The sequence below is a fragment of the Perognathus longimembris genome, chromosome 17 (genome assembly GCF_023159225.1).
Source record: "Perognathus longimembris pacificus isolate PPM17 chromosome 17, ASM2315922v1, whole genome shotgun sequence".
Taxonomy (NCBI): Eukaryota; Metazoa; Chordata; class Mammalia; order Rodentia; family Heteromyidae; genus Perognathus; species Perognathus longimembris.
The window spans coordinates 48,138,422-48,150,168 of NC_063177.1; positions in this window are offsets into that span (position 1 = coordinate 48,138,422).

An 11,747-nucleotide genomic window follows, 5' to 3' on the forward strand; every position below is an offset into this window, starting at 1 on the left:
AAGACAGAAATGGAGCTTTGGCTCAAATGGTAGAGCACTGGAATTGAGCAAAAGAAGTTCGGGACAGCAGTGTCCGGGTCCTGAGCTCAAGACCCAGGACTATACTTCTAGTTTGCTGAGATTTTTTTTTTGACTCCTTAATAGGCATTTATGACTTTAAGGAGATTTTTATTGAAAAGATACTTTAATGAAAAGATACTTGGATAGATTTCATTTTTTATGGGATATATTTCTTTTACTTTTTAAATAGATGGTTTTCAATCAGGCTCTCTCTCTTCCTCTCACTCTATACACACACACACACACACACACACACACACACACACTCACATAGAGAACTATGCCATAGTAAAAGGTAGGAAGAAGCAACTACCAACCCTGATGAATAGAAATATGATATTTTATTCTAGAAGTTTTGTGGTTTGTTTCTCTAAGGGGATATGTTTGTTTTGGCAGTGTTCATTGTGTTATAGCTGAAGGTACGATGTGTGTTTCTTTGCCCTAAGGTGGGAAACCTGAATTCCTTTGGGAATCTGTTTTAAGCTAGGACCTTTTTGTCCTAGGAAAAGTGTTACCTCATGTATGAAACATAATTTTTCACATTTTTTCTTTGTTGGAGAAAGGACTGTAGTTTGTGGATGCCATAGGCTCAATAACTCTCTTCATTGATCAGGCTGTGATATCTGGCAAGCTCTCTGTGAAAGGCAAGATAGTAAATATTTTTTGGTGTTTTGTATTTATTTTACATGATCTTGGTTACATCTACTCAACTCTATCAATAATATACAAATAAATCTATAGTGAATAGGTTACAAAAAATTATTTATAAAACCAAACAGGGCCAGATTGATCCACAGGCCATTGTTTGCTAACAGCTGTCCAAGACCTGAAAATTCCAGTTGATGACGTACATGAACAGAGTATTTATTTTTATTTTTGTTTGAGTTCTAGAGCTTGAGCTCAGTCAGTGTCTAGGTGCTGTCCTTGAGATTTTCTACTCATGCCTAGCTCTCTACCATATGGCAATCTCTCTACTATTTGGGCCACAGTTCCGCTTCCAGCTTCTTGGTGGTTAAGTGGAGGTAAGAGTCTCATAGACTGTCCTGCCTTGCTGGTTTTTGAACTGTGATCCTCAGATCTCAGCCTCCTGAATAGCTGGGATTACAGATGTGAGCCACCAGTGCCCAATAGTCTTTCCATGTAGTAAGTGTTTAGCTTACATGCTGTTGTAGTTTAGGCAGATGGCTATACTCAGAAAGGATGGGAGTGCTGAGCCCCATGAATGTTTCCCATTGATTTCCTCAGGTAAGCATTTAGTATTCAGGAAGCTGATAGAACTGGTTTTTCTCTCCTGACTCAGCACTACTTATTCCCTCCCCCTCCCCCATTTCTATGCAATTAGCAACTGTAAAGTTTAAAGACAAAAGGCTCATCCCTTTAGATGTAAAAGGTATCCTTGGCTCATGGCAGTTTTTCATTGTCTTCCTATCTGTGGTTTAATGTGCACACAGGGAGAATCATGAGCTTAGATGTGAACAGTTTTGTTTCCTCATCTCCTGAGCTAGTTAGTGAGATTTGAGAAATGTGTGAGACTAGAGTTCATCAGAAATAGGATGAAGTTATAGTTCTCAATACTTCCCAAGTCGTCTAAATCATGTTTGTCCATCTTTGTAGAAAATAAGAAAGAATAGTTTGGGGGTCTGATTGGTGTGTGTGTAGCGGGTGTGTATGGCCTGGAGCTTGAACTCAAAGCCTGAGCACACTGTCCCTGAGCTTTCTTTTCTACTACTTGAGCCACAGCTCTACTTCTGGCTTTTTTGGTGGTTAATTGTAGAGATAGGAGTCTCATTGACTTTCCTGCCCAGTCTAGCTTTGAACTAAAGATCCTCAGCTCCAGATTCCCAAGTAGTTACATGGCTGGTTCAAATTCTTGTTCTCCAGTCATCTGAGAGTTCTCACTGTGATCAAAAGCTCATGCTACCCCTGTGTTCTGTCCCAGGATTTGGAGGAGTACATTTTTAATCATTTTATTCATTAGTACATTTCTGTTCTAAGTGGACTATGCAAAATGCCTTTCTTTCGGATGTGAAGATTTTGTAGGAAACCAGACTAGCTGGATTTGTCGAGCCTTTAGTGTCCTTACCTCACTATTAGCATGTCTTTGCTGTGCAGAATGGCTGAATACAGGTGACTGTTAGCCAATGGCCTGGGCTTTTTCCTCTCTCTTCTCCTAGAACCCCCTGCTGCATCATTAGGCATCGTAAATATTTGATCTAGAAATTTACCTAAAAGATTTCTTTCTCTTTCCCTAGGGGAAGTTTGAAGTCTAGAACTTTCAAAATGCAGTTATCTTCCCAAGGGAAACATGATTGCCACATTCATCACTTGCTGCACCTGCTCATGGCGACTGCTAACATGTTCTTTTTCTGAGGTTTAGAGAATCAAGAAAGCATTGCTGGTTTCCTAATGGACTTCTTTGAAATCAAGACTTTAGTTAGGATGAATGGTTATGGTTATAGTTCCTGGCTCAACTTCCTTTTCTGAACAAAATTCTTCTAGGAGCTTCTCTGCCTATTGAATGTGAAGAGGACTCTAGCCTGAGCAGGGACCCCCAGCAATATCAGGGACATTGTAGTGAAGAATTTGCATGTTTTAAAGAAACCATTATTACCTTGTGACACCAACATGTATGTGTTTGTGGAATTTGTATATATTTGGCCTAGTCTTGCAATTTTCAGGATGGTGACATCAGGCCATTTATACTGTCATTTGAGGTTAGGCATTGAATGCTTGATTCTTGGGACTTTAGTTAGGTTTTGAGAGATGTGACTTTGTTTCTTTCACACAGTTGTCAGCACGGATGGATTTTTCATATCTTGTGAGTAGTTTATCTTGCTAGGCCTCAGGGTTGTCTCTAGTTTCTACTTTGTCATTCTGAGATTCAGTATGTCTTTGAAGCAGTAGGGCCTTTACAGCCTGGATTGAGTTAAGGGAAAGTAAGGATGAGAGTAGACACCTAGTTTCATCTGAATGTGGGAAACAGAAATTCCAGAGTAACTAGGCATAGTCTGTGGTGTAGGCCAAGATGTCAATTGCATTTTCCTCCTTGCATTTTGCTTCCAGTTCCTCAGTGGGTCACAGATAATCTGTGTTGACGTAAACACTCTGTGGAAAGGAACTGATTTAATCGTGGTCAGGTATCCGAAGTCAAAAGCAATCATTGGGCAAGGATCTGTCTCAATGAACTTGAAGGAAAGGGATAGCTGAGAGAACTTCCAGCAAAACTCTTATTCCAAAGATGAGATTGTCTGTTAAAGTCTTCCATTGGAGCCAGCTGTAGGTACTCACGCCTGTCATTCTAGCTACTTAGGAGGCTGAGATCTGAGGATCAAGGCTTGAATCCAGTCTGGACAAGAATATCCCCGAGACTCTTAATCTCCAGTTAACCAGCAGAAAGCTGGGAGTGGAGGTACGATTCAAATGGTAGAGTACCACCAGCCTGAGTGAAAAAAACTAAGGGACAGTGCCTAGGCCCAGAGTTTAAGCCCCAATAGCAACACACACACACACACACACACACACACACACACACACACACACACACAAATCTTTCAGTTGGCCTTTGAAAAGACCAGGGAGGCAGGTCATCCAATTTCCTAATGTGACCAGAAATGGGTAATTAACAGCATTTGTTCACTACCAATATGAGTGTGCCAGTCTGTAGGATATCTCAACATAGAAAGCCAGGCTACTATTTTTTCGGGCTTGTCGCTAGACTTTGGAATTTCAAGTTCAACAGGGATGTGAAATTGTGTTTGGGACTGGGGAAGAAAGAAATCAATGCAAAGAATAGTACAAAGCTAGGAGCCCTATGGAAGAAAGACTGATAAACTTGACTGGCCAGCAAGGTACCTCCTCGATCTCATTTGCTGTGTGATAAGCACACTCACACCATTAGTTTTTTCTCATGTTAATGGATTCCAATGTCAGTAAGTGGAGGAGGGATGGGTTCATTCAACCAAATACTTAAAGGATTTTGAGTGTACACAGCTCATCAACTTCTCTCCCAAAAAAGTATAAGAATCATTATAAGAATCGGATGGTTCTGGTGGCAGGCAGGTGGTAAAGACAGGAGGGTTATCTAAAAAGGTTCCCAGAAATACACTACGCATCTGTGCCAAAAGAACTAAAGATTTATCATTTAAAAAAATCTAATGCTCAAAACTAGTTTGAGATCTCAGAAGCCACGAATCGTAGGGAAGACACAGGAAGACACACTGGTTTTGAAGTTTTCTCTGATCTCAAATTGTGTATCACACTGTACATTCAGTATTTTCAGAAGTTACAAGTGAGGGACATCGGTGGAATCCTGACCGTGTTTAGTGTTGCTCCGGGGGGAAATCGTCCAGTAGCCAAAAGGAGCAGGAAGTGAGATCAAGGCCAACTCAGCCTATGGCAATTCCCTCTAGTCAGAATATTTGGCTACTCCTAATGAGAAGCCTTGGTGGCTACTAAAACGTTGGGAAGGTAATAGTTACTTAAAGAATCCACAAAGCACCTCAACCTTGGAAATTCTGTAACCAGTTATGTGTGTGACTCGCGGCCTTTCCCTGTATTAAACTAACAGGGTTCCAGGAGTTAGGACAGTAAGAAGATAGGACCATTCATTCTAATTTTAGGGCAGCAACCATCTCAAAGTAAACGCATGCAGTCAGCATGTGGCAACCATCTCCATCCCCCGGAAACTCCATCAGTGGGGGTAATTTTGTTAAAGCTGTGGAGAAGAGCCTGGTGCTCTTTTATCCTCTCACTGAGGGGAAAGTGGTGACACAGGACTCTTGTTAGGCCCTGTAACTTTTAGATTTCTGTTTGCAGAGGAGGAGGTGTGATCCTTGTTCACTGGCCTTTTGTGAAGCTCACCAGGCAGTTGTAATGCAGAGAAAGGTCTTGGGAGACCTTAGTTGGCAGGGGTCGCTCTGGCAGGGCTACTCAGAGCTGTTGCAAATGGACAGGGATGATGGGAATCTGGTATGGCCATTGAGGATGGTGTCTCCCTCATGAGCTACACACAAGGGAATGCTTAGGCTCCACCTGGTTTGTACCAGGTGCCTTCTGCACACTCATAAAGAGTTACTGGCACTGGTATATTTGCCACAAAAGGAAACTTAACAGTGTGGATTTCACACAAGCCCTTTTGGAACATTATATATGCCAGCACATTACATTGAACAATCATTTGTGGGCTTCTAGGCCTATCTCTGTATTAGAAACCATTTCTGGAAGTGTGATTAAGAAAATTCAAATAATTCATCTCTTTTATTGCGGCTGTGTCTGATTTGTTCACTAATCTCAAATTTGTTTTCTATTTGAGGTGAGTTTTGGCATGGAATGACATAATACTTTAATGGAATAATACATATTTGGTGGAATTGACTTACATGGTAAGAGTGTATTTCCTATTAGAACTACAAAATTGGGTCCTATTTAAAGTTGAAAGAAGACATTAGAAATGTCATGTAAGAACAATTTCCATGGATCTTGTGAAAATCTTGATGAGATTCTAGGCAGAACTTCACCATGGAATTGAGCTTTATTATAATAAAATGAACAGATTTCCCCAGCCTCTTTTGTGTTTCAACAGCAGAGATTAGGATGCTAATTCTATTTTTTTAATCTTGTCTTTTAAAGAACAAACAAACACCAAAATACCTTTGCTTGAGTTTCATGAATTTTATGGTAGATACATTTTCATTGTACAAATGATTGTTTCCTTATGTTATATCTCAGTTTTATTTTTGAACCATGCTGATTGAGAAGAAAGCTGTTGGGTCCACGAGACATGCACAGATGCCAAAATGAAGTGGGTCCATATGCAAGTTAGGAGCCCACTGACTTCTGTTGGTATCTGAAATATTTCCAAAGTGCGGATTGGAGAAGCATATTCTTCACTCCTTCCCAAGTCGTGTCTCCAGCACTTCCAGTCAATGTCTGCAGAGTTTGGAGTAGAAGAATGAATGAATACCTGTCTGTGGCTAGCCTTCTCTTTCCCAGATGCCACATACAGGATGCTGCTTGGCTTCTCTGGTTGGAATATTCTCTTCTTTGTGGTCATAGTGAATGAAGCAGGCTGAGCTGTAGAGAAGTTTCTTCAGTAAAGAGATCTGAAATGTGTGGGTGGGATGGTTCTATGCATTTGAGGTGGATGTTAAATTTAACCTTTGACTCTGGGAACTTGTCTCTTGTGTGAGCTACAGAAGAAAGGAAGGTGTTGAAGCGAGAGTGGTATACACTTTTCTTTGTGTTTTCATATTATGAAAATATTTGGGGCAAGTTTCTTTAGTGAAAGAGGGAAGTTAGGAGTATCACAAATAATAATGTCTATAAAGCCCCTGGATTATATTTAAAACGTAATTGTTTTGTGGGACAAGACACTTCTTTTTTCTTTTAATCTCTCTGTATTGGCTCTGTTGGCCCCTTGCATTCTCATTTTAGTTGAGCATTCTCACTATCTTAGGTTGTGTGTATTCTTTTTTCTACTGAATCATTGCTTGTCACCATTGGAGATGATATTTCTGAATTGACTGGGTTCAGTTGATAGCCAGTGTTCATGGGGTATACATAAGCACTGAGGTTGATGTGGGTCATGTATGGGTTGCTCCCAGAAATCTACAGAATGGAAGGATAATGTGACCCTGAAGAGTTCATGGTGCCTTGTGACATTTGGAGATGCTACTTGCTCTGGGTGAACATTCTTGATGAATTCATCTTTTCATGTAAATACCATAGATTAAGGGCATATGTAATCTCCTAGATGATTGCTTTGTAGCAATTAATAACCAGGGATTATAATTGCCCAAACTGGAAGTGATTTTTGCCTTATAGATGAAGAGATCATTGTATGATGAACTTTCCTATCACTGCATTAAAAATTATTTTTATCTTCCTTTCTTGCTTAAGAGTATACCAAACAAGGAGTAAGCTGCTTGTGTGCTACAACATATTTGTTTTGAATCTGTGTTTTTTGACCAAGGAAATGTGGTAGAGCTATCAAAACAGGTGGCTGTTTGATGATTTACATGCTGCCCTGCTCTGCCTGCCCTCTCAAAAGGGGACTGAAATTAGGAGATTGAGTCAACCTTGAACTCCTTGATGTTTGAGGAGCTCTCTCTCTGATTTCCTAACTCAGGATATTCTTCCATCTCCCGCTGCAGCTGAGGAGAAAAGGGATGAGCTGCTGACATTAACTGGTCTCCAGATGTTCATGTGTGTGTATGTAAAACCCTACACCTTGTGTGTGTCGGGTTCAGTGGCCATATCCATCTATGACCTCACTCAGAAATCAATTTAAAGATAGAGGTGGTGAAAAATCAATGACAAAATACACCTCTTTCTATCAAAGTGCTAACTGGGAACTCATAGCTGGAGCAAAGAAGATCAGCAACCAGGATCCAGGTGGCCTTGAACAAAGGGGTATCTTGATCTCATAAGAAAATGTACAACCAATAAAAGACATATTTAATGGTGTAGTGAGTCTGTATATTTCTTGAGCTGTTCATGGAAGTCCTGTGTCTATGTATTATGTATCAGAAATGCTGTAGGTAAAAACCTCACTGGGTAATTTATTCTTTTTTCTTCCTCCATCATCGCTTCTCTCCTCCCCCAGCTCTATTATCCCACTTCCAAACAAAACAGAACAAACATAGCAACACAATAGTGGTGTCATCCTCAAGACTCTTGAGAAAGTAATTCCATCTGTATCGTACTTCAGACTTTCTCTCCCTCTCTATGTATATATGTATGTATACATAACATGTATATATTTTATATGCATATATTCAAACTATATAGAAGTATATGTCTATTTGGGGGGAGAGCAGTTCCTGGGTTTGAACTCAGTGTCTGGGTGCTGTCCCTGAGCTTTTGTGCTTGAAGCTATCACTCTACTACACAAGCCACAGTTCCACTCCCGGCTTTTTTCTTTTTTCTTTTTTTGGGTGACTATTTGGAGATGAGAGTCTCACAGACTTTCCTGACCAGACTGGCTCTGAACCATGATTCTCAGATCTCAGACTCCTGAGTAGCTAGGATTATAGGTATGAGCCACTGATGCCTGTCTGAGACTATATTCTTATAGACCAACTCATTTTTGGCTTCCTAACACTGAACTGTGAGGCCAACTAGTCATTTAACTTAATTAATTAGTTAATCAATTATTTATTTATTTTTCCTGCACCTCTAAGTGAGATATTAAGAAAATTGCTTTATAGGATTAAGTAGTGCATGGTCCAGATGTTCAGAAACTGAAGGAAACATTAGTACAAGTATGTATGGCTAGGCCTGCAAAGTTCTTTTGGTTTGTCCTACATTCTGAGATCTAATCAGTTTGTGTCCACATAATTGTAGTTTGGAAAGAACTGGTAGACCTTCATGTTAATGGTGTGAATTCACATGTTGCACCAACAGGTACACCATCACCTCCATCTTGCTTTCTTTTGGGAGAAGTGTGTGCAGTACTGGGGTTTTGAACTCAGAGCCTTGAGCTTGCTTAGCTGGTGCTCTAACATTTGAGCCATGCATTTAGGCCTACTTTTTGCTGATTCATTTTGACCGTTGAATCATAGAAATTTCAGCTTGGATGGTGGAAGGCTCATTGTGCTACTGTTCATATTTATTTATTGTCGGTCATGTGGCTTGAAGTCAGGGCCTGTGCACTGTGTGTGTGCTCTTTTTCAAGGATAACTACCAGTTTGACCACTTCCAGTTTGCTGGTGATCAATTGGAGATTAGAGTCTCATGGACTTTTCTGCATGGGCTGGCTTTGAACCACTATCTTTAGATCACAGTCTCCTGAGTAGGATTAGGTATGAGCCACCAGCACCTGGCTTGTGTACATATTTATCAGGTAACTTTTTAATGACAATGGACAGTGGAAAGTGGACAGAGTGACTTAGAAATGGTTCTCCTCAGGACTGTGTCGTGATTATTCTAATTATTCCAGAGTTTTGTTTTTGTTTATTTGAGCATAGATCTCACTATGTCACTTCAACTCATGGCTTTCCTGATTCAATTACCTGTGTGCTGGGATTACAGGCATGTGCCACCAGGCCCTTCTCAATCTTTCATCCTTGAGTGGATAGTCCTTCCTTGGCATAAGAAGTTTTGTTTCAAGTTCCTACAAGAGGTAGAGGTATGTGGAGAGAGAAGGCATAAACAAAATTCTCAGGCAAATGGAAAGGTTATTTTTCTGTCTTCACTGTAGTCATACTTTAAGATATCAGATCTGGAAGTGTTTCTTCTTTGGATGGGTGTAATGCCTTCTTATCTGCATTCTTTGCATGTTGACTGCTAGTAATTTATCCATCAACATGGCATCCTGCTCGCTCAAGGTATTGTAGAGAACGGAATGAACATGGAGAATGGAGAAAGGCAATTGGATTGGAAAACGGAGGAGAGGGAGGTTGTTAGTTGGCCCTTTGTGTACTAGAACGCAGCAAGCCTTGGGATTTTATATTGCTAGTTGTCCCAGACCTGTGGGATGACTGTCCCCAGCTGGGAGTGCTGGCTTGTCATCTCTCATGTGGTTTGCTGTCAGGTGGTGGCTGGGGTAGAAGATGGAGGGCTTCATCCTTCACTGGCTAGTGTCTAGATGGAGATGCTAGCTAGTTGGGCACCTCTGTCTTTCTCTATCTCCATGTGGTTTCTAGGTTGGGCTTCTCCCAGGCTATCTCAGTATCATCAGCGTTCATCCATAGTAGACTTCTCTGGAAAGAGTGGTTTAAGAAGCCCCCATGTGAGGGACACCGTGGTGTGTCCTCCATGAACACTGACCAGGGCTTTGGATGCCATCTTTCAGGATTGCTGATTCTAATAGTTACAATATATTAGAACACTAACAACAACAACAATAAAGATCATATTCTTCCTTTTCTCAATTGACATCCAAAAAGCAGTAGAAAAAGAAGTGAAATTAAGGCTGAAGCTGGATGCTCCTGGCTCACGCCTGTAAATCCTAGCCACTCAGGAGGCTGGGATCTGAAGATGGCTGTGTGAAGCCAGCCCAAGCTGGACAGGCAAATTCGTGACAGTATTATTTACAATTAACCACAAAAAAGCCACCAGTGGAGGTGTGGACAGCCTTAAGTGAAAAAGCTAAAAGACAGCACCTAGGTCCTGAGTTCAACCCCCAGGAGCAGCACTAGAAAATGATAAAAATTAATTTCCATTGAATTGTCATCTGTCACTTCATCAAGGGAGTTACTTTGATCAAAATAATGCTCTCTTACTGGGGGTGAGTTAGTCACCTCTACCCGAGAGTCACAAACCATGGTTAGAATTAAAACAGCCCAGGAGAGAACTAAACATTCATGGGAGTGACTCACAAAAGTCCTCTCAGTATTTTCCCCCACCCCAGATGGCCATGCTCCATAAATACTTGCCAAGGAGGTGTTTTTCCTTTAATTGGAAAGAGCTTTGTTTTGTATTTTAAAAGTAATGCATTTTGAGAAACTTTAGAGAACTTACATGCAGGGAAACAAACAGTATCTCCAATCCCAGTTAAATATATATAAATTGGGTGCTGGTGGCTCACCCCTATAATCCTAGCTACTCAGGAGGAAGTGGAGCTGTGGCTTAAGTCATAGAACAGTAGACTTGAGCAAACATGCCAAGGGACAGCTCTTGGGCCTCGAGTTCAAGCCCTTGGACTGGCACATGCAAAAAAAAAAAAAACCACCCAAACAAAAAAATAAAAAACAAAAAAATCAAAGATATAAACAAATATTCCATACTTCTTCCCTAGAACACACACATACACACACACACACACACACACACACACACACACACACACACACACACACCACCTAATGGGATTATCATTATGTTATTGACTCCTACAGTGATTTCCAAATTATATACTGGGCATTTTATGAAGTCAGTGAATATAGGCAGCATCGTTTTTAATGGCTGCATATAATGTGCTGACCTATACAAATACACAAACGTATATACATACATACATACATACATACATACATACATACATACATACATATTCAACGATGCCTATATTGCTGGAAGTTTTGATTATGTCAACATTCACGTCCTTACATCTCTGCACTAGACTGTTTTAGAGTTGTAAACAGCTGGATTTACTTTCTGCATTTCAGCACAACTTTCTTCTTTTCTTGCCCATCCTGATCCAGAAACCAGCTTTATACTTCAGTGGTTAGAATTATTGGGTAATTAACCAAAAAGCAGAGACTGAACTGCACTAGAGCCTTTCCACATGGACTGTCCTGTGGTCTGTAGGTATATTCCAAAACAAAATGGGATTATGGATTATCTTTCAGCAGGAAGAAGGTCTTGAAAGGAAAGCAAAGACCACAGGAACAGGAAAAAAGAATTTGCCTCTAAGAAAGAAGAAAATGATTTTTTGAAAGGCCAATGTCACTTGTTTAGTCATGTCAACTTCATGCAACATATATCCACTGGAATTTGCCAATTTTTTTTTTTTTTTGGCCAGTCCTGGGCCTTGGACTCAGGGCCTGAGCACTGTCCCTGGCTTCCTTTTGCTCAAGGCTAGCACTCCGCCACTTGAGCCACAGCGCCGCTTCTGGCCGTTTTCTGTATATGTGGTGCTGGGGAACCGAACCTAGGGCCTCGTGTATCCGAGGCAGGCACTCTTGCCACTAGGCTATATCCCCAGCCCCCAAATTTTTTTTTAAACACCACCACCACCATGCGTG